This window comes from Podarcis erhardii (genome assembly GCF_964252035.2).
Source record: "Podarcis erhardii genome assembly, chromosome: 12".
Taxonomy (NCBI): Eukaryota; Metazoa; Chordata; class Lepidosauria; order Squamata; family Lacertidae; genus Podarcis; species Podarcis erhardii.
Genome location: NC_138513.1, coordinates 34181273 through 34203940, shown reverse-complemented (window position 1 = coordinate 34203940; position 22668 = coordinate 34181273). Strand labels below are relative to the sequence as shown.

The 22668-nt window shown below is 40.5% G+C and overlaps 1 protein-coding gene and 1 long non-coding RNA gene across 6 annotated transcripts in view; one reads left to right on the top strand and one right to left on the bottom strand.

Moving 5' to 3' along the window:
• ZNF385D (zinc finger protein 385D) overlaps positions 1–22668 on the top strand; it is a 583216-nt gene that overhangs the window by 157009 nt on the left and 403539 nt on the right. For both annotated transcript variants that reach the window (XM_081882143.1, XM_081882152.1), the window contains exon 4: positions 8495–8559. The gene's annotated coding sequence lies outside the window, so the exon portion shown is untranslated. The remainder of the gene's footprint in view (positions 1–8494; positions 8560–22668) is intronic.
• LOC309325741 lies at positions 1038–14575 on the bottom strand. 4 transcript variants are annotated; one of them, XR_014149933.1, is made up of 5 exons: positions 14438–14569; positions 8469–8526; positions 6938–7476; positions 6630–6666; positions 1038–1147 (listed from the first exon to the last, which is right to left on the bottom strand). It is a non-coding gene; the product is annotated as an uncharacterized lncRNA (long non-coding RNA). The 4 variants fall into 4 exon arrangements; XR_014149934.1 differs by lacking the exon at positions 14438–14569 and adding an exon at positions 14298–14413; XR_014149931.1 differs by lacking the exon at positions 8469–8526 and having other exon boundaries at positions 1039–1147; positions 14438–14575.

Here is a 22668-nt window from a genome sequence, read left to right as displayed (position 1 = left end):
AATATGAATTGGCTCTCCCCGCAACCTTAAGAATGCTGAAAACTGAGCTGAAGCACATTAGCACTGTGAAGTACATTAGACTGGAGGAGAACAAATAACAAGGTGGTTAAGGAGGTGTCTGTGGTTTGCCTTCCACCCAATTGTATCCTCACAACTAACTTGAGTTAAGCTAGAAGATAGAGACTGGCCAAAGGTCATATGATACACTCACACGGCAGGGGTAGACAAGGTGGTGACTCCAGATGTTGTTGAACTCCAACTCCCATCAGCCCCACCCAGTAGGGATAATGGGAGCTATAGTGCCATGATATCTGTAGAGCACTAGACAATGCTATGCTGGCATTCTGTGTACTTTGTAATATTAAATACTGGGACAAACAATGGGGAGGATTGGTGCCTTCCTGTTCTGCTTGTGGAAACACAATACAGTGGTATCTTAGGTTACAGACTCTTCAGGTTACAGACTCCACTAACCTGGAAGTAGTACCTCAGGTTAAGAACTTTGCTTCAGGATGAGAACAGAAATCATGCTCCGGCAGTGCAGCGGCAGCAGGAAGCCCCATTAGCTAAAGTGGTGCTTCAGGTTAAGAACAGTTTCAGGTTAAGAACGGACCTCCGGAACGAATTAAGAACTTAAACCGAGGTACCACTGTAGACCATTCTTATGCCTCTCATGCCACATTGTACTGTAGATGAAAATGGCAGCAGGTAGGCATATATGTTCATCCAGTTGAATGTTGCACTTCCAATGACAATGTTCTTGCACTGATTATAGCTGAGAGGAGTGCCAAAATGAATTTGTAATCCAGCATCTGCACATAAAAGGCCACCTTTCTCTCTCTCCCTTCCCCCAGTATGTTTCTTTACCACTATATGAAACAACAACAAAAGCGGATGTGGGGCGAGGCGAGGGGCGGGCGGGGGGGGGAGGAGACTCACAATACAAAATAGCATCTAAATAGCTCCAGTCATTTGGTTCTTTCAAAATGACTTGAAGAAATGGAATAATCTGTTTGGTTTATGAGGCTTTCACAATGGGAAATTTGCTGCAGTACCTGTCAATTGCGGGAAATGGGGAGAATGTATTTGATGTATCGTGTAACAACTTCATTTGAAATTCTTTGCCTAAACTCTGAAGCAATCAGAGCTGCCAAAGGAAAGAGAAATAACAAAATGGGCATCTAGCAAAACTGTTTAATATAGAACAGCAAATTGTTGCGCAGGACAAGGTCAGAATTTGTTGATCAGAATTTGCACAAATGTACCTCTGTGTGCGTACATGTGGAGATCATTGCAGATAATGTGCCCTACATGCATCTGTAGCAGTCAATTTAGGCATATATTTTCTACCTTTTCTCCACAAGAAGAAGAATATTTACTGAAGCCATGTGAGGATATCCCAGCTGAATCCTTGTTCAGCTGAGAAATCCAAACCCCCTATATTCTGGTATATGTGTGGATTGGGCAGTGGTGTCGTCCGTCCAATCCTGCTGACCTCCGCGGTCCTACACCTGCCCCTTCCACCTGCCAAACATGATCTGGACTGGATCCCAGGTGACATAGTGATCTGTCTGCTGTTCCACCTTCTGCCCTGGCTGGCAGGACTGTGAATACAGCGGTCTCCCCACTACTCCATTAAGCCTCAATGGGCAGCGACCAAGGTTAGTACTGCACCCTAGGATGAGAACTCTGGTTAGCTTCTGTGTAGATGAAACACTAATCCACAGTTAGGGCTGAGATTGCATTGGGGGACATATGTGGGCATGGGGAGGAGTAAAGGATCCTGCTTTCTGGAGTTTGCCTCTCTATGTGCAAATTGCAGACCATATTTGCAAGAAGTCAGCATTCCATTTACACCGGGCAAAGTTTGCAAAGTTAGCATGATCCTTTGTCATTTAAAAATGCAGGTTTCTGGCTCCCGCTCTGTCAATATGTTTGATTTACACTATTGTTCATTCTAAATCAACACCAAATATTTGTTTGTTTTTGAAAACCTATGTAAAATCATAGGAGCTGGGCAAACAAGGAACCTGCCTACAATTCAGTGTCTAAGACGCAGCGTGTGCCCATTTAACGAACCCTACTCCCGGACAAAAACAAGCATTTGTTTGAGCATTGACACGCAAAATCAATACAGAACTCATCAAGGCTTCAGTTTGCTTCAGATGTTTCTATGCTTTAGATGTTCTGAGACTATCAGTAGCCAGACTATTTCATCTTAGAAATTTCAAAAGATAAAATGGTTTTCTTCACCTTGTGTTACGGCCACATGTTTGATTTTAATAACTGTATCGCACTTTAATGTGCAACCTGCTATGTAGTCATAATCAGAACGTTCACCTCCATAACATCCCTGAGGGACTATTAATATTGCGTTTTGATGGGTGGAAGATGGGACTAAATCTGACAGATCAATGACCAGAAGTAACCACAGATTTGTTGCTGGGGGGGGGCAGGAAGTGGTGCTTCCCCATCCAAGCTGTGGTGCGTAGTATCCAAGGCCATTTAAGTTAAATATTTCATTATAGTAAGGTAAAGGTACTCTTGACCGTTAGGTCCAGTCATGGACAACTCTGGGGTTGCAGCGCTCATCTCGCTTTACTGGCCGAGGGAGCCGACGTTTGTCCGCAGACAGTTTTTCCGGGTCGTGTGGCCAGCATGACTAAGCCAGTGTGGTGTAGTGGTTAAGAGCGGTAGTCTCGTAATCTGGGGAACCGGGTTCGCGTCTCCACTCCTCCACATGCAGCTGCTGGGTGACCTTGGTCTCTCAGCCCCACTCACCTCACAGAGTGTTTGTTGTGGGGGAGGAAGGGAAAGAAGAATGTTAGCCACTTTGAGACTCCTTCGGGTAGTGATAAAGTGGGATATCAAAGCCAAACTCTTCTTCTTCTTCTAAGCTGCTTCTGGCAAAACCAGAGCAGTGCACGGAAACACCGTTTACCTTCCCGCCGGAGTGGTACCTATTTATCTACTTGCACTTTGACATGCTTTTGAACTGGTAGGTTGGCAGGAGCAGGGACCGATCAATGGGAGCTCACCCCATCATGGGGATTCAAACCGCCGACTTTCTGAATGGCAAGCCCTAGGTTCAGTGGTTTAGACCCACGTCCCTATTCATTATAGTACTAGGGTATTAATAATGATGATGATGATGATAGACAAAAATCTAACCATTTGGTGCCCATTCATGAAAGTGCAAATCAGCGGCCTTACTTTGCCTAATGATAGGGCCGGTTCTGCATGGAAATCCTATATATTTTTGTTCAGAAGTAAGCCCTACTATACGAGTCAATGAGTCATATTCCAGGACAGGGTGCATAGGATTGTAAGGTGCTATCAATAATGATCTCTGGACATCAGGACACATATACCTCATTCTCTGGCAGTGGTGCAGGTAGTTTTAGACTCTGGGCATAACAGTCTTACTTCATTCATTTCAAAATGTCACAAGCCAGCCCTGCTCCTTATTCTGCGGAGTGAGGCGTTGGGACTTCTGCATCTGAGTCCTGCCCTGATACCACCACTGCTCTCTGGGTCATGTTGTTAGCTTGCCAGAGGGAAGGGCTGCTGGCCTTTTCTTCATTGAAGCCAGCTACACCTACACCATTTAAAGCACTTTACCATCATGGCTCCCTACATTTCCCTTCTGTTTTTGGTTTTGCTGTGTTCCAGATCATGGGGCTTTGGGAAAATGCAATGGCTGATCAGATAGCTAGGATGGCACTGGGACAGATGGACATTCTGTATACTGGTGTATTTTTCATTAACTAAACATTTTTATTTTATATATTGCTGTGACTTTTAATACATATTCCTCCCTGAGAGTCTGGTGAAGAGACGGAATGGCAATGTTTTAAGTAAGTAAGAAAGGCAGAGTGGTGACACTGAATATTTCTCAAGCTGAACAGGCAATGCTATGAGATGCAACAAATCCTCTATTTGTTTGTCCTCAGGTTTTTTTTTTATTTCTTTCTTTCTCATTTATGGAATCATCTGTCAAGAATGCAGAAGGTGACAGTGAAATGCATAGTTCAGTGTTAACAGCAACAGCTTTTCTTTCCTCTGACAAAGGCAACTGCTTAAATAGGTCATGGAATAAAAATAGTATTGAAAAGCATTGCATACGGATCGGATATAGTTTCTTGCTCCAGTGGCGTAAATCTAGAGTAACCCAAGTTTTACAAAAGTACAGTAGCTTGAACAATATGGCAATGCAATCCTACACATGTCTACTACTCAAGAGGAAGTCCCACTGAGTTTAATGGGGTTTAAGCCCAGGAAACAGTACAGGATTAGAGTCTAATTTTATTATTTAGGATGCAACACTATACTCATGTAGCTGGGAGTGTGTCCCATGAAACTCAATAATTCTGAGTACACATGTTGATGTGTAGGTGGGTTCCCACGAGGCAAGACACAGTGATAACAACAAGAACCTTTATTGAACTAACAGAACTGGACATCAGGGGCAGAGCAACTGCTTATACAGTATACATTTCTGAAGGCCTGGGCCACCCACTCCCAACGTGATTGGCTTTCTAAACTTCCAAGCTGCGAATCATAACTCAGAGTTTAAGGGCCAATGGCAGAGGCCCAAATCCTGAAATGTTCTGTGATTGGATGTCATGTATCGAATTAGAACACAGGAGCTCATAATCCTTAGTCCAGACTCAGACAAACACAGAGCACTGAATACATAACACATGTATAGGATTGCCCTGCACGTTCGTTAATTTTAAAAGTTTGCTTATTTATCTTAAATCTTTAAATGAAGAATTTCAAAGTAATGGAATTGAAAAGAGCAGAAGAGATAACACCTTAAACATCAGTTTAAAAACAACAAAAATAGCAGCATCACGTTAGGAAAGAATCATCTTAAAATGATTGGGTGTGTAATTGGTAATGTCTTGCTCATTTTGCTATGTGGTGCCCTGGACTTCTGCTCTGCCCTGAGTACAACCAGAACTTTCCATTACTGGTCATGCAGTGGTTTGCAGTTGAACATATTGACATCCATGGCCAAGTGGGACCTCTTTGTGCATAATTCATTGTGAGGTCAAAACCAGTAAACGGCACTGTGAAATCTGATTATTAATGTATTAGCAAAATCTAGTTGAAAAAGCCATTTGATTTCTGCTTCTGCCAGCAATTGAATGATTACTTATATGGAACATTTGTAGAAATGAGGATTTATTTTAGCAAGCTGAAGTATCTGTAGTGTAAAAGTGTGTGTGTGTGTGTGTGTAAGACACAGAGAGGAGACTCCTCTGGAAGTAAGCAGCTCATGCAGAAAGCTTATACTAGAAAAATGTCTTCCAAATCCAATTCTTCTTTTCAAACTATCATTGCCAGAAGGTTGCCTCTGAAATCCTTCTAGCTTTTTATTCACTTCCATTCTTTTCATATTTACTCAGTGCAGATCACTGTGACATTTTTATTTAGCTGCATGATCGTCCTGAACCTTTGATCATTTTATTTGCGATGACCTCTGTGCTGACTGCCTTGGGTAATTTGTGCCATCAGTGGTTTTGATTAGTTCAACTCTGGTGAGTCTTATGTCTTGATCTTCCCCAGGGATCTGAAGAAGAGCTCTGGAGCTAGCTCCCATCAAGAGTGAAAGTGTGTGTGTGTGTGCTACTGGTTTTGTTTTGTTTCATAGTCACTACAGTGAGATTAATGTTGTACCAAACACTGAGCTAAGAGGAAACTCCAGTGCCTACTCTAATACTAACATTGGCAAAATGAGACAGAAAACTCAGTCTTAGCTGTGACTTCATCGCATATTAGCTAATGACTATTAACTGGTAGCTCTTTCATCTTAAGATGGGATCGTTTGAGACTTGCTTATCCTTGAAATCAACACTGACTAGATTTTCAGCATCTTAGCCCGAAACACCCTTTACACACCAATGTTCTTTCCTGAAATGCTGGCCTTCCCTATTTATTTTGATTGAATGGGAGGAAAAGCTTGTGCAGGAGAAGCTTCATTAAAGCGAATGGGGAAGTTGGTCCATGCTAGGGAGTGTTTATAACAAATTTATTCTCTGAAATGCTGGCTAGGACTAGAGCATCCTGAATAACTGCATGCTGAACCATGTGCTAGGATGACAGGGGGCACTGGGGGAAGAACAAGAAGAGGACTTGGCTAGAATGACTTGATATACAGGGGCCAGATCAAAAGAGAGGACAAGACTCCTGCTCTATGAATGTTGTGTAAAGGAGGGAATTGTTATGTAAACTTCACCTGCTGAATTTCTTCTTCTACCTGATTAGAGCCTTTACTCCTTTTTTTGTCTGGCCATCCTGTTGAGCTAACAAACAGCCAGTGCTGGCTCTGATAATAGGCAGAGTGTGGCAGCGGCCTCAGGGAGAGGATGCTGGGTGTTCTGGGGAAGCAATACTGGTACCACCTACCCTTACTATTCCTTGTATGACTAGCGGGGATTCTCTGCTCTACACATCTATCGGAGGAGTAGCAGTCCTGTCCTGTTTTGTATCTGGCTACGATTTTTGGAGCACAACCAATCAATCAATCAATCAATCAATCAATCAATCAATAGCTAGCTAGCAGCATACATGACTTGAATCCAAAACCATGATGAAGACTTTACATTTATTCATTTATTTACCTTATTAGTTGGATGTCACCCAATAGTTTCCAAGAAACTTAAAGACAAATAAAGGCAGAAAAGTAATAACACAGGGGAAGGGATCACATATTGCATTAACATTTCATATAACATGCAAGAAAACAAAAACAACACACCAGCCCCATAAACAGTAACAAACAACATTAGCAATGTAGTCAAACAATAAATGAAGCAATATTCCGACCCACTAGTTAGCAGATAAATGAAACCTCAGTCACCTCCCTAGATCAAAAGCCATACACTTCAAAACCTAAGCCACCCCCTCCCCAGTAATCTCTCCAGCCGACCTGACAGTCTGTCATCAGGCCAGCTGCTGCAGATCAGTTGTGGTGGGGTCCAGAAGTCTTCCTCCAAGCATCTCTCCTCTCTCTTCAGCGGGAGCAATAGAAAAGCAAAGCAGGGAGATGGTGTCAGAAGTTTTACCTGCTTTGCAGTTGTCCCAGCTATTGCTCATCTCTTGCTGCTGGTGGGAGTGCAGGAAGCAGGGGTCCTTCCACTTGGTGTCAAGACCAGCTGTGTCTGGCTTCTTCACTATGCAAGTTTCAATGAATGCTGAAAACACACCTATTTACCCTGGCCTTTGACATCTCAAATGTGTGCTTTCAGGGCCTACCCTCTTCCTGTTTTAACTGTTGTTTAATTCTCAATTTTTGACTTCTTGTAACCTGCTCTGGGACCTGCTGGCAAAGGGCGGGTAGCAAAGTTCAAAGTAGTTGTAGTAATAATACAATGGAGCGAAAAATGTGTTCTACCCAACCTTCTGCCCTGACAGTGCTTCGGGTGTGGTGACGACTCCACTTCTCTGTTCCATCATTCTTCATCTGACCTGTTACCAAGAACAGAACTGTTACTTTTTTGAAGGGTGCCTGTCACATCCCATTATTATCAAGGCTTCCTGAGATCCAAGTGCAGTGCCTGTCATTTGCTGTCACCAAACTCATCTATAACTTCTTCCGTGCATTCAAAGGACACAGTGTCCTTTAAAAGAAAGAAAGAAAAATAAGTAAATCCAACAGTTTATTTAATGTAACCTGAGTTAATTGCTACGTATTCACTTTGCAGCATTGAAACAAAACCTAAGGGGCATAACATGTTAATAAAATGTTGAATTCAGAGTTAGTCACATTTAGAGTAGAGCCAATCAAAGCAATAGTCATGTCTTAAGCTCCACTGGTTTCAGTTGATCTACTCTAATCATCTTTGAGCCAACCCAAAGGTAGGGTCCTGAGTATCTTGTTACTTAAGATTTTCTCTGGTTTTGATTCCTTTTCTGTGTGTGATATTTTAGTCAAGAAAAAGAAAAGGAAAGTAATCCATGTTGTTTCCTATGTTGTTTCCTTTGAGTTACTTGATGAGGAATGGGCCTATAACTTTTTAGTCTGTTATACAGTTTATCATACTGCTGTGACAGACCTACAAAAATGACACGAGATAAAATATAATATAAAATATATAAAGTATAGCTAGTTTTACTTTGTACAGATCTATAAGCTTCTGCAAAACAAGTAATAAATAGAAATAACAAAATAAATTGCCTTTGAAGTCTGCATGAGACAGTTCCTTTCAGTCAGCCTCAAGTGAAGAAAGAAATGAACATTTTATGTGAAAAGGTGAATCTATAATGTCAAAAAAATAAAAAGCAACAGGTTGGTGGTAGTGCTACATTAGAGAACCATGACCTTTTAATGTACCCAATGCTCCCTATTTCTCTGGCTGCCTTATGTATAAAATGGTATGTGAATATGTTTGTGTACTTGTTATATCTGTCCTGCAAGATTTGTGTCTGTCTTTAGGCATTCTTCTAGTAAAACTGCTTACATTTTATGCTTGTGGTTTTCTCATAGATTTAGTTTCATTGTCTCTCTGGAGATGGTCCCTGAAGTAAAAGAGAGGGAGAAGAATCTTTGCGGTAAGAAATCTAATATTTATTAGTCTCCTGCTGAAAGCAAGAAATACAAAAATATATGCTTAGAGAAATAACTGATGTGCGTTTTAAACTGATGTTCACATTTTTAAAAGATTCGTGGAACCCAGGGGGTTACCTGTATAGGACAATTATTGACAACACTCTGTTATTAATAAAACAGGTGCCACATCTTTCAGAACCCTATTTTAGCCAGGGAGAAATTTTCACTGAATCCTGCCATGTTTATTTTTACCAGATGTAGCTGCCCACAAGGCCTGTTGAAAGCATGCATCTTATTTTTATAAAAGGCTTTTTTAATGGATCAGAGGGTGGGGTGTTTTGTACTTATTGTTTGCTCTAGAAATAGTGTTCCCCTGTATTTACTGGCATTTAGGTTTCTGGCATCTGTGTCGGTTGAGGAGCTAGCTAACTATGGCAATATATCATGTCAAAGTAGGCTAGTTATATAACTGTTAAAATGCTAGTTTTAAAAAAGATGCCCTGGAAAATGTTTTTCTACATTAGAGTCGCATCTCTTTGTATTAGAAATAAGCCAGTGTAGTGTTGTTGATGGGGTGTTGAAGAGAACCGGAAAGACTGTAGTTAAAATCCCTGCTCAACCATGACATTCACTGGGTGACCTTGGGCAAGTCACAAACTCTCAGCTATTCTCTCTCAGGGTTGATGAGGTGGTAAAAGGAGGGTGGGTGGTATCATATTTGCAGCCTTGAGCTCCTTAGGAAAGGGCAAGCTAATTATTGCAATAAATAATGTTTTCCTATCATAACTCTGATATCTGTAAGCAGACAAACTCCACTATGCAATGGGTTTTTCCAACAAATTCTTGGCATGCCTTGCTGCCAACATTCTCTTTCAGGAGTGGGGGATTGGCTATCCTTGGCTTGATTCTAATCAATAGGGAAGTTTTAGCCGATGAGTTCAAAGTAGTGGGAACTTTGCGGGGACTGTGTCCATAAAATGTTGGACTTTTTGGACTGGAATAATGGGCTGGAGTTCTGGATCTTGAAAACGAAAGGTCAGCACAGTCAAATATGTGCCTTGAATTTCAGGACAGCTGGAGCTCAGAGAAAAGCTAAGTAGGATTTGATGGCTAGATACCCTAATGGGAATAGAAGCCCAAAAAGGCTGATTTCCTGGAGGCAGAATCACAAATAATCCCAATGAGAAACAAAAAGAAAAAGAAAAAAAGACGGAGACATCTAAAATGACAGTGATGTTACACAAAAAAGCAGAGTGATGAGCAGAAAACAAAAAAGGACATATATAATACATGAAAGAAAGGAGAGGACACCAAGGACAAGTTCAGATGAAGAGCCAATACTTGTAGAGGCAGCACCAGGAAAGCTAAAGCTTAGAACAAGCTGAGGTTGGTAAGGGATTTTGCAAGTTACAAGAAGGGCTTTTCTTCTATGTTTAAGGCAAGAGGAAGGAAACAGCAGGCTTAATGTGGAGTATGGATGGTGAAATGTTAACTGTTGACAAGGAAGAGGCACCACAGGTCAACTCCTATTATGCCTCAGTCTTCTCCCAAAACATGATTTGTGTGCAGCTTTTCAAATGTAGTATGACTGGGGAGGAGTCAGGATTGCAGTTCTAGGTTGATAGCGAGGTGGTAAGGAATACCTAGCTACCTGAATGAGTCTGAAACTTTGGGGCCAGGTGAATTGCATCATAGGGAACTAAAGTACGTTCAGAACCATAATATTTGCAAAAATCCTGGGAAAGGGGTGAGGTGCCACCACAAGACTGAAAATGATGGCAAGACTGAACTGTGCAAATTTTCCAGTCTTCAAAAGAGGGAGAAAAGCGGAAACAAAATTATGGGCAATCTAGCTTTGATTCCAGGAAAGATGCTAGAACTGATGATAATGGAAGCAGTTTGAAATAATCTTGATAACGATGCAGTTATTAGTAGAAACTATCATGGATGTGTCCAGAATAAATTTCTGCCAGACTCAAATTATCATTTTTAAATTAGAGGACTATGAGAATATTATTGACATAATTTGTCTTGCATTTGACAAACTTACCCTGCTACACTTTGGTGAGCAAAATTGTTAAATGTGAGCTAGCTGATAATTCTGACAGATCCTGTCACAGCTAGTTGAAAAATCATACCAAAAAATCTAGTTCATATGTACATGAGCTTGGCACTGGTGCCCTCTTCCTTTCCTCTCTTCTTCCAATGCAGCTGTAAGGAAGAGATTATGTTTTTGATTCCGTTTTCAATTAAATATGATTTATTATTATATATGGGCCACAAACAAGGGTTAAACATCAACATGATTTAGGTTATCAAAGTAAACCACACTTTTGTTTTTATTTATTTTATTTTTTTATGAATATTTATTAGCATTTTCAATAATAAACATAGACACAAAAAAGAAAAAGAAAAAATAACAAAAAATACAAAAAACTTAAAAAAGGACAATTAAAAACAAATAAAATTTCAGTTACTTATTTTCATATAACTTCTTTCTCAGACCTCCTCACTCCTCCCCTTCTTGTATTCCCATTCAAGTTATTAATCCCGCAAATCCTTATTACTTATTTCTCAACTTTCACTTAATAATTTTTACATACTATTGTTTTACCTTTCCTCTTTCTTCCATTTAATTTCTTTTACATACCTTATTTTCATTTCATTTTAACCATTCTAAAAACCAATTTTAACTTATCTAATCTAAAATATCTTATACATCATTTCTTATTCTTTAACATGTTTCTTACAGTCGATCAATTTTTTCCTTCCACGGCTTTCCCAACTTCCATACAAATAACAAAACAAGTTAAAACAAAATAGTTAATAGTTATGTACCCTTTGGATTACCAAACTTCACCCCCTCCCTTTCCCGGTTTTGGTCCCCAATAAGTGTTCATCAATCAATACTGTTTAGCCTGGAGATCTCACGTCCGAGGCTCTCAAGTCATCCTCAGTTCCTCTCTGCCGGCCTCTTGGATAGTCCTTTAGATTAAGCCCCAGGGCTCGGAGGGGCTCTGACCCAACAAGATCCATGTTATTTCCAGTTGACCCTTCATGTTTAAAATAAGTGCTTATGAGGTGCTCCACTCTCAGTTTTACAATTTCCAGCTCAGTCCACACTTTCCACCTCAAATTTTTATTCTCCTTTGTTGTCTGCATGTCAGGCCCCAAATTGTAATTCTCCCTTGACATCTGCAAAGTTGCCACTCCTCCTTCCTTTTCTTCAAAAACAACATGTGTCTCTTCCATAATCTCATGGCTCTCAAGTTTCTCTTGTTGTTCATTTGTGTGAACTTCTTGCCTCCACTCCCTGTCAGTTTCAGCAATGTTATTTACTGCCAGGACCAAAGTGTTCACGCTTGTAGTCAAAACATCTGTCTGATCTTGTAACTTTCCCAGGAGAACCAATATTTTATTAAGTTTAGTCTGATTTTTACTTCCTTCAGCCATTCTTGTAATGTCCCTGTCCCCCACAAGGGGGATTTTGGTTCTTTAATGTCTTTCAGTTTAAAACCAGTAAGCAAGTTAATTTGTATCAACTCTCCCTTATTTTCAAGAAATTGCAACAAATATAGCCAGCAGATGCAACAAAAACAAAGTTCCCTTTTTCCTTTCCTTTTGACAGCTAATTTGACAGCTGTCAAATTCTTCAATACTTCCTCAGCAGGCTCTCTCACGGGACGCCCCCGGGTTCAGGGGGGGGGGTGTGAAACTTTAGCTCCTAACGTTACGTTTATCCTCCGGTAAAATTCTGTAGCGTCAAGCCGTGAAGGTTAAAGGCTTTTTTTTTTAAAAAAAGAAAGAATTCTCTCGACCTTAGGTTGCAAGCTCTTTGCTTTAAAATATCTACAAAGAGGGGGGGGGGCGACTTCCTTTTTGACCCTTCCCCGCTCGTTCCCAATTCAGCAAAAAATTATTTAAATTCCGAATTCCATATTTATTCACGGGTTCTTATTTTTGAGTCCAAATGTTCCAAGGAAAAAGTCAGCGCTTCTCCGACAATGGCATGCGGCTTCGCTCCGCAGAAGGAAAAATCTACTCACAGCACCGCGCCTTACCCCGTCCCCGTTCCAGAGCCTTTAAAAAGGCTCCTTCGTGGTTTGGGGGGGCGCAAATGGTGCCCGCCGAGTCACCACGCTCACAGGCACCAGCGCCTGTGATTTTTAAGGGTCCCCACGTCGCCTGCGCGGACAAGACCCAATCCTGCGGAGCCGATTCCCTCCGGAGCTCGGAGGGAATCCACCATTAGTCGATGGCGCTAACCCGGAAGTCCCCACACTTTTGTCCACAAATCATATTTAAATCTAACCACAGTTCATCTGGGTTAGATATAATGATAAACCGTGGTTAGTTAAAATTTGAAATGAAAGCTTCCAGTCTCTTCCGTGTAGCTGCACTGGAAAAGGAAAGCTGTTCACAAGGACCAAGCTTGTGTACATAACACTACACCACTGCTCATGTAGCACTGTATTATATAGTTCTCAAATCTCATTAGTTCTATTGGTTGTTCTATATTTGAGTAATCACTTTGAAGTTACACTTCAGTCACCTCTTGTAATACGGAACAGCTGATGAATCTATAACAAGCCTTTTGTAGAAGATACTCCTTTGAATCTAAGGGATGTGAATGCTTGACTGTGAACACCTTTCTTGTTTTTCTTTTCACTTGTTGACATACATTTCTCTTTCTTTTCTGTGAGATTCTGTGGGGTCTTTTCCTCCTTTTTACAGAGATGAAGCTACATTAGGAAACACGAGAACTTTTCTTCTTCAAGTTTGGTTATTTATAACCAGTTTAGCTCTATAATTAAGCTTGCATTTAATTGCTGTAATTGTGCCATCCTTGTTTAAAGACAAATGGGTTTCTCTGGGCTAGAGTATGTGCTGATATTTTTATTCTATTGAATTCCTTTAAAAGGCTATCTAGGGAGCTTCTGAAAACCTTGAAATAAATACAGGTCCCACACGAGTCTAGAATCCAAAAGAGGACACACACACCTTGGAGAAAGCTGCACACATGTTCCAACTTTTGTGTGCTATTGTCATTGTGTTTCCCTCCCCTCCCCCCCCCCCAGTGCTGAAGAAGTAAGCCACTGATTTCTTAATAAATTGCTTCTCTCTTTGGAAGTGGAAATTGCAAAAGTGGACCAAGAAGAGAGGGCTCTGGCTAAGCAGATGGTTCTCTTCTATACAAGCATTTCTGTTTGTTCAGTCCTGACCCCATTGTATGACGTTTGAGGAAAATAAGTAAGGGTTTTTTAAATCATTAAGAATGCTGGGAATTGTAGCTCTGTGAGAGGTCCATTACAATTCTCATAATTCAGGGGCAGGGGGAGCCATGACTGTTAAAGTAATATAAAGGTGTTTTCAGTGTATGGTGTAGATATTACCTTAGTCTTCAGGAAGATTCCCTCAAATTGATTCCCCTTTTCGTTTCCCTCTCTCTTTTATTCTCCAGAGTTTGTAGCCTTTATCACTTGCTACAGCTCCAAACATCTTGCCCTTGGGAGCTGAAGTGAAATCATATGAAAGAAGTAAGGCTTCTGTTTTCATAGTGTGGCTGTGGCTTGGTTGAAATTTATGTAAAACTCAGCCACGGTCATATAGAAGATTTATGAAGCCCTTTGATAAGCAATTCAGCACATGTTCAAATATCTAAAAATAGACACCATTGCATATTACATAAAGGAGCAATATAGTTGACACCTCATGTATAACACTACCTCTTGTTATTTACCTTCAGTTTCTGAAAATGGCAAAAAGTGGTTGTTTTTTATTGAATCAACTGCAAAGTCAGGTTATACGGCAATTTTTCATTGTTTTTTCAAAATGTTCTCTATTTTAAAAAAAGTTTCTCCAGTTTGAAAGGTTGCAAACCTTGTCTGATAGAATATTCAAGAATAACTGTCAGCACTGTTGTGGGAAGATGTACAACTTATGCACACTGCCAACAATATACTCTTGGTCAGAAGTCTAATTGATCTCAGTGACATCAGAGGTGCCATCTTACGAGGGTGATGGGGGGGGAGGCAATGTTGTGACATCACAATGTCCTGACATCACACACGCGATGTCAGGACGTGTGGAGGAGCCAGGGCCAGAGCTGAATGTGTCGGCCATGCAGCCTCAACCCTCTGTCCCTCCAGAGGTTTCTGCACTACAGCTCACATCAATCTTGACCATTGCAACATCTGGATGGTCAAAGGTTGCCCTGCCCTATATGAATCCTTTGAAATGTGTAGAGCCTCAGTCAGCCATTCTGAAAGGGACTGTGGCTTGCCATGGTATGATTCTTATTAACTTTCTTTAGGAGTGAGGAAGGTATTTCCATTCCCATCCATATGAAGATCCCATCTTCTGAGATTGCTTAGGCAGCAGTTCTCAACCTGTGGGTCCCCAGATGTTGTTGGACTACACCTCCCATCATCCCTGACCACTGATCATGCTGGCTAGGAATGATGGGACTTGTAGTCCAAAAACAGCTGGGGACCCACAGGTTGAGAAACACTGGCTTAGAGGCACATGTCTGCAAATCTTTAGGTGAACAGTGGCTGGCTGGCTACATTGCAGTTGATAATAGTCAACGCAAGGCCATCATATGAAAGTTTGAGACTTTTTCTTTTTTATAAAGCGACAGATAAATGTAATCAGTAATGGTGATAATACAACAGGGGATAATTTAGCTCAGGTATAAGGAATATGTGGCTCCCCATGGTTTCATGCATTTTTATAAGCTGCATGAGACCACTACCATTCTGAGCATCTCTGATTATGTTGGCTGAGCTGGGAACTAGAGTCTAACAAGTGCCGGGGGACCACAGGTTTCTCGTCCTCCTGCCCCCCATTTGGTCAGACCTCCAAATCTTCCTGCAGAGCACTGTGGCTCAGACGTAAAGCTCTTGCTATGCACTGGTTCCATCTCTGACTCCATCAGGCACAGCCTGGTCTGAAACCCTGTAGACTGAACTAAATTAGATGGACTAATGGTCCAACTTGGTATAAGGCGGTTTCTTCTGCAACAAACATCCTGTTGAACTCCCATGTCTGCAGCACTTTTGTGTGCTGTCAGCTATGCCAGTGGTGCCCAAACTTTTTTCAAAGAGAGCCAGATTTGATGAAGTGAAGGGCCATGGGGGCCGACCACAGGGTCAACCAAAGTTGTTGAGCTTTTTTATGATTTTACCCCAAAGTTGTTGAGCTTTTTTATGATTTTACCACAGGAAATATCCCACGGGCCGGATTAAACCAGCGGGCTGCATTAAGCCTGAGCTACGCTGTCCCTTTTATGGTTGCATTTAGATATTGCTGATTTCTATGGAACTTAGTTTCAGCCAAAGAGCACAGAGCAGCAGTGGCCAAAACCCCCTCCAATGACACCCCCCCGGCTCACAAACATCTGTACCCAGGTCAACATCCTGGTGGGGAGCAAATCGCCTTCTCCCTGGTCACCAGATGATTCTTTGATGGGCAGAGAGGGGTTGACAGTTCTCTCTTCAGTGGATTAATTTAATGCGGGGGAGGCTTTGTGCCTGCATGTAGGGTGTGTTTGTGTGTGTGTGTGTGTGTGTGTGTGAGAGAGAGAGAGAGAGAGAGAGAGGGGGGGGGTTGCTGCCTCCACCATTGGCATGTGACCAACCCTGATGTTTCGCCAAGGGTAAACACAACCCTCAGACCATAAAAGGTCAACCACCCTAGGCATAAAGTCTTGAGGTTTTCGGTAACCATTTGTGAAGGATATGATCAATGGAATATTGTTGACATGCTTAGGAGTCGGTTCTAAACCGTTCAGCTTGTTTTTCCTTCCTAATTATTTTCTATCTTATATTCACATAATAAAATATATTTACATTGTGGTTGTTTATCTCAACATGACATCCGACTTTTACTTCTCTTTTCTCCCCAATTACTGGGAAGTGGTGCTGCACCCCAATTCAAAAGCCATTAAAAAAGGACAACTTTTGTTGGCTAAGCTCTAGGCTTGTTAGATTCACTGGTGCTTTATGAGGCTTATAATATATTAATGTTCACTACAGAATAAAGGCAGACCAAAAAAAAATATTGATTTCAGAGAGAATGTCTTTTAGCTGGGCTTTCTTATTTCAGGGCTGAATATACTGTAGATTTTGCATCTGTGCTGGGAGCAAGGAGATTTTTAAAAAATCAGTTCTCCATCAGGGAGGAGGTATTGACAGTGTACAACCAAATCAGCAAAAGGCATAATGGTTCTATTCAGGATAATTCAAGAATAGTTCCATCTGTTTACTCTAACCTGGGTCATTTGTAAAAGTTAAGAAGTACATGTAAACATTTATTCTGAAATTCCTTTAGCAGATTAAAAAAAATAATGATTAGCAGTAGACAAATGCTCTCATATAGGTGATAGTAAATCCTACTGAAATTGGTAAGCTGCTGAACTGGTTTAGACATGATACAGGGAATAGCCAACAACATTGTGAGTTCCCCATCCCTTAGCCATATTGTTCAGAAAAACAACGGATATAATAGATGAACAAGTTCAAAACCCATTAGTATTGTTGAAGATGCCGATTTAGATATACATGCACATTCATTTCAATGTAGTGGTATGAAAATTGACTCACAGTAGCTATGTGGGTGGGAGATCACAGCAATTTCACCCAGCAGTGTTAAATACACGTGAGCTTTGGATATTAACAGGAGTAAAAAATACTTCATGTTTGGTATAGGGTGGAGGGACCTACTGCTTAGCCAGGAGCCATAATTTAGTCTGTTAGCTCAAGTTTTACTTGATTAGCAAACCGACTGAGCTTATCAGAATTTACAGCCCTTATTTTGTGTTTTGTATTTTTACAATGCCAGATTAACCTCCTTAAAATAAGGTACCTTGAAGAAAAATGCTTCTGGAAGTGTAAGGGCTTCTAAAAAGAAACCTGTTCTTCGTTTCCTTGAGAAGGCTAAAGATAAGAGGGAAAACGCCATAGAACGATTTTGGTGGCTGAAGCAATGATATGATGCTCCCATTAAATTTTCAGAATTACACTAGATAAGATAGTTCAAGCAGGAGTTGGAAGACTGGGAGTGGATGGTTCTGCACATCAGAAAGTGACAGACACATGCCACTAATGCTAGCTGTTCTTTATCCAGGAAGGAATCTCTAATACCTCTCCACTCTTCTCTCTTTTCCCCCTTTTGCTCTGAAGCCTTATCAGTGGGAGCACCAGAGCTGCCTTTCAGCATTTACCTAGTTTATATTCTTCAATCGATCTATCCCAGTTAATAGAAAATATATAAAGTAATAATAAAAGTAATGGTGACAGACAGGAAGTAGGAGTTCAGATGCATTGTGTCCACTGTCTGGAATATTTCCCCCCAGGTTTTCCCTGACCCACAAAATTGGACCCCATTATTATTTTCACAGTACTGTGCAGTTTACTGGTTTTAAATGCTGTATTGGTGTTTTTATGATACCATTTTATCTGTTATTTTTATGTTACATTTCTGTATACTACTTAGATATGTTTAAATATTAAGTAGTTTAGAAATGGTTTTAAATAAAATACTGTAAGCAGCTTCCAATGTGCCAAACAAGACATGAGTTTTGATCATACCTATCACCTGCAGTCCAAATGGGACTGGGAATTTGAAAGTACAGGCACAGCAATTGTTCAACTAGTGATGAAGTAAGAGGCAGTTGCTTCAGATAAAAATATTAACTTCTAGGCCAGTTAGCCAGTAACAGTGTGCATCTTATTATATAAACTCAGTGCTTTTTATCTAAAAAAATGTTTAGGGGTGCTCTCATTTTGACTCAAGAAAATCACCATTTTATAGTTCAAATTGGGAAAATAAATACAGTAAATGGACAAAAGTACAAAGAACATGCATTATCTCATATTGCACAGCTGACAGCTCACAGTAACTTCCACATTGGCATGAAGTTGTGTGCACTAACATCTTCCCAATTCCTTTCTGGGAAAGGAAATGAAGCTGCCATCGGAGATGTTAACAACGAAACTGACCAATCACCATGCTAGATTCCAACTCCTACTTTACACATTAAAAGCTTGCTTCCGTCTGAGACTCAGGAAACATTGCTCAGGGGTAGCAATGGAACTGACGATTCACCGTGCTAGAGAAGAAATGGTCTTCTCCTGTTAGATTCACAAAAATTTTAGGGGTATGTGTACGCCTGCATTCCCCCCCCCCCAAAAAAAGCACTGTATAAACTTCTGGTATAGGTCAGGATCTGCTGCTTCAAGATGGTCCACTGGGTTCATCCCAATGGTATGACTGTATGATTGGCTTGTGCTTAATGTTATGCAAATAGATGCATAGTGGATTATGTATGCTGAATCATTCCTGGTGATTTTTGACTGACTAGAATAATGCAAGAAAACTAATCTTTAAAACAAAGAAGAAAGATGCTCTTTTACACTTAAAGTAGAATTCTGTATGATAAAATGTTCTAAAATTATGTTGAAAAGATTTTCCTTGAACAGGATTAGCAATTTCTGTTCAAAATGAATAAATCCTGGTCTTAAACAAGGAAGCTTGTGATTGCTGTCTAACATACTGAAATAAAAATGCTTGATGCCTGTGCTTGTCTTTTAATATTAATGTAATCCCTCTGAGCATATCGGTCTAGTTTTTCACAGACTTCCTTGTGTTTAGAGCCCCCTTTTCAAAGGGAAACATAGCCTAAAGGGAATACACCATGTTTTATTTCAAAAAGCCATTTGAGATTTTCATATTCATATTCTTGGAGCTAATTGTTGCTCCTTTCTTAAAGATATATTAACATATTAGCCCTATGAAGCTAAACTTTGTGTCTATTGCAAGCATTTCCAATACATTTATATAAAGTTGAAGAAAAATACAGGCTTATACTGCATAACAGAATGGTATCAGAACATATGCACAGGGACATTTTTATTCCCTGTTATCCAAAACACTCTTACCCAAATTATCAACCAGGTAGCGACGCCAAATGGCAGCTGTGGTGCTCCCAGTGCTGTGGTGCTAATATAACTCCTTGCAAACTGTAATGGAGCCACGGAGAAGTGTCCATCATCTGGCCAGAGAGTCAGCCCATTAAGAGACTCCAGTTCTCCAGAAATGGGTAAAGCATGGAAGAAGCAGAACCCCGGCAGAGACCATTCTAACCCTTGCTAGAGCAACTTGCTCACTGAGCTCTCCTTGGTGCTGAAATGACCTATCTGCCTTGTTGTGGGGTTCTCTGCAGAACCATAACATAACAGACAAACCCACAAGCAGGTTATGAGCACAATAGCTTTCGTTCTTTCTAATGAGCCTCGAAAACTAGTACTGGATGTGGTACTTTGACATATTTCACCCCTTTCCTGACAATCTCTTGCATGGAATCTACATTTTTCACACTGGCTGGTTTGAGCTGTCCACTGTGACCTCAAGTAGGGTTGCCATATATCCTCTTTTTCCAGGACATGTCCTCTTTTTCATGGGTAGAGTCATCATAGCAATCCATAGTTAAAAGTAGAAGTTGGCAAATGTGTCTTTTTTTCTTTTTTTTTTTTTTTTTGCTCTTCAAAATATGACAACCCTATGTGCTGGCTCAGATCCCACTAGTGTACATGTCAGGGGTGAGGAACCTTCCCCCTCCCCCAGCCAGAGACCACATTCCATTCTGGTCAACCTTCTGATGACCTTCCAGTAGTGGGTGAGGCTATTGACATCAGGTAGATACTTCCAGTGTATTACTTTTTTATTTTTTATTTTAGGCAAGCCTATCCAGACATGCAGAAGTTACATGTGTTTTATTTCTTTTTGGCTATTGATTTTAGTCTTTGGAAAATATATATATACAGTGGTACCTCGGGTTAAGTACTTAATTCGTTCCGGAGGTCCGTTCTTAACCTGAAACTGTTCTTAACCTGAAGCACCACTTTAGCTAATAGGGCCTCCTGCTGCTGCCGCACCGCCGGAGCACGATTTCTGTTCTTATCCTGAAGCAAAGTTCTTAACCTGAAGCACTATTTCTGGGTTAGCGGAGTCTGTAACCTGACACATATGTAACCTGAAGCGTATGTAACTGAAGGTACCACTGTCCTTAATACCTGTTTTCAACGATTTTATTTGATAGTTTTAATGTTTTATTGTCTCTCTCTCTCTCTCTCTCTCTCTCTCTGTGTGTGTGTGTGTGTATCACACAACTGGTTAGAGCAGAGGTCAGCCATGAGCTTCCTGGAAGTGGCCCATGGCCGTTCCATGGATCAGCGTGGGGATTCTGTGCTCCCCCCCCCTTCTCATTTTACCACCATAAAAAATGTGGTGTCATCCACAAACTTAGCCACATAACTTACTCATGCCTAACTCCAGATAATTTATGGGCAAGTTCAAAAGCCCCAGCCCCTGTCTTTGGGGTCCAGACCATAACATTTTTTTTTTAAAAAAAAGACCAACAAAAAGTTACGGGGTGGTACCACTTAAAGACCATTTCACTAGCAGCCACCTGCTTTCCCTCGCCTGCTGGAGAAAAGCCTCCAAAGAGGATCTTATGGTTGGCTAGGTGCATATGTAGATATGTGATTTTTCAGGTACTCTGTCCTCATGGCCTTAAAGGCCAACATCAGGACTTTGAATTGGACCCCCAAATAGGCTGGAATCAATTGCAGATGGCAAAGCACTGGTGCATTGTGGTATAGAAATGGAACATGTGAGAATGTGACATGCAAAACATTGTTGGATCAGGAGCTTGCAGATCTTAGTCTGAACAGTTGCTTTCTGGATATTTTACAAGGGCAACCTGAAGAATCAATTATCATAAGCTTCCTCTCCCTTTCCATTTCATTTTGTTGTAATAAATGAAGCTACCCAGAGCATCCCCATTTACAAATATCTCTCTAACTCATTTTAGAACGAAATAGCTTTGTAAGCAATTTTCCTGTTTAGGCACAGGGTTTCCCTCTTGTTTTTCTTCTCCATGTAAGTGAGTTTGGTTCAACACATGAAGGCTCCTTGTGCACATTAGAGAGCACATAGAAATATGGATCAAATTGCACATCTTTACTTACATTTTGATTGAAATTGTGTTCATGATCGCAATACTTCCCATTGTTCTAATCATCCAGAAGGATATGCATGTACACTTTCTTATTTAACTCAATAGTTGATCATAGCATTTTTATTACTAAGTATAATTTACATAACTATGATTCAGTTGCCAATTTCCCCATAAAAGTTTTAAAAAGTTTATAATGCTATATTTTCCCACAAACATTTATGACCTAATTAAAACTAATATTATTACTTATCTTTACTTGGTAATGCAGATAATTAGCTTGAAATATTGAGAGAAGATATATACACTAATTTGATCAGGCTCCATGCTGTTAGCAATTTGGTCATAATAGCAAAAGCTACCGTATATTGTTTTTCTCCATAATTTCGTATTGAGGGCAAATAGCTAGTCTGTCCGAAATATGAATGATAAATTGGCCAAAGTATTTCAAAGCAACACAAAACAGAAAAAAATAGGTAGATACTGAATTATAGGTTAGTAAGTGATTGTTGCAATGGTGTCTTGTGCTTCTTGTTTTCAGAACCATTTTTGTTTTCTGATGTGAGGAGGGTGATATTTTGGTTTTACTCATTTTTTGAGAGAGCTCTCTGAAACACAAGGTTTCAGTGTCATGTAGGATGCCTGCAGAAGTTCTAATTAGCCTCCAGCAATATTCAGGAAAAGAGAACATGTATTGATGAACATTCATAAACGTCCTCAACTTAGTGTATTTCATTAAGATCAGCACAGGCTCTAGGCATCCCTAGTCACCAGTGAATGGAAATTCTGATTTGATTTTGCAATTCAGCCTGGTCATATAACCTGCTCTGAATTTTGAGGACAGCTTACCCAGAATGCATTGAGGGTTCTTCCTGCTTCTGAAGGTTCTCACTTGGCTGTTACAGAAGCTTCTTGAATTTAGACACATTTCATACAATTGCAGGTCTAACAATCTACCTCAGCCCTTAACAGCACCAATCATGGGGTTTTATATAATGGTAGTCTTACTCAGAGTAAACCCATTGAAATTAAAGGGCATGTGTACCTTCAGCCCATTAATTTCAATGGCTGTACTGTGAGTAGAATTTAGATA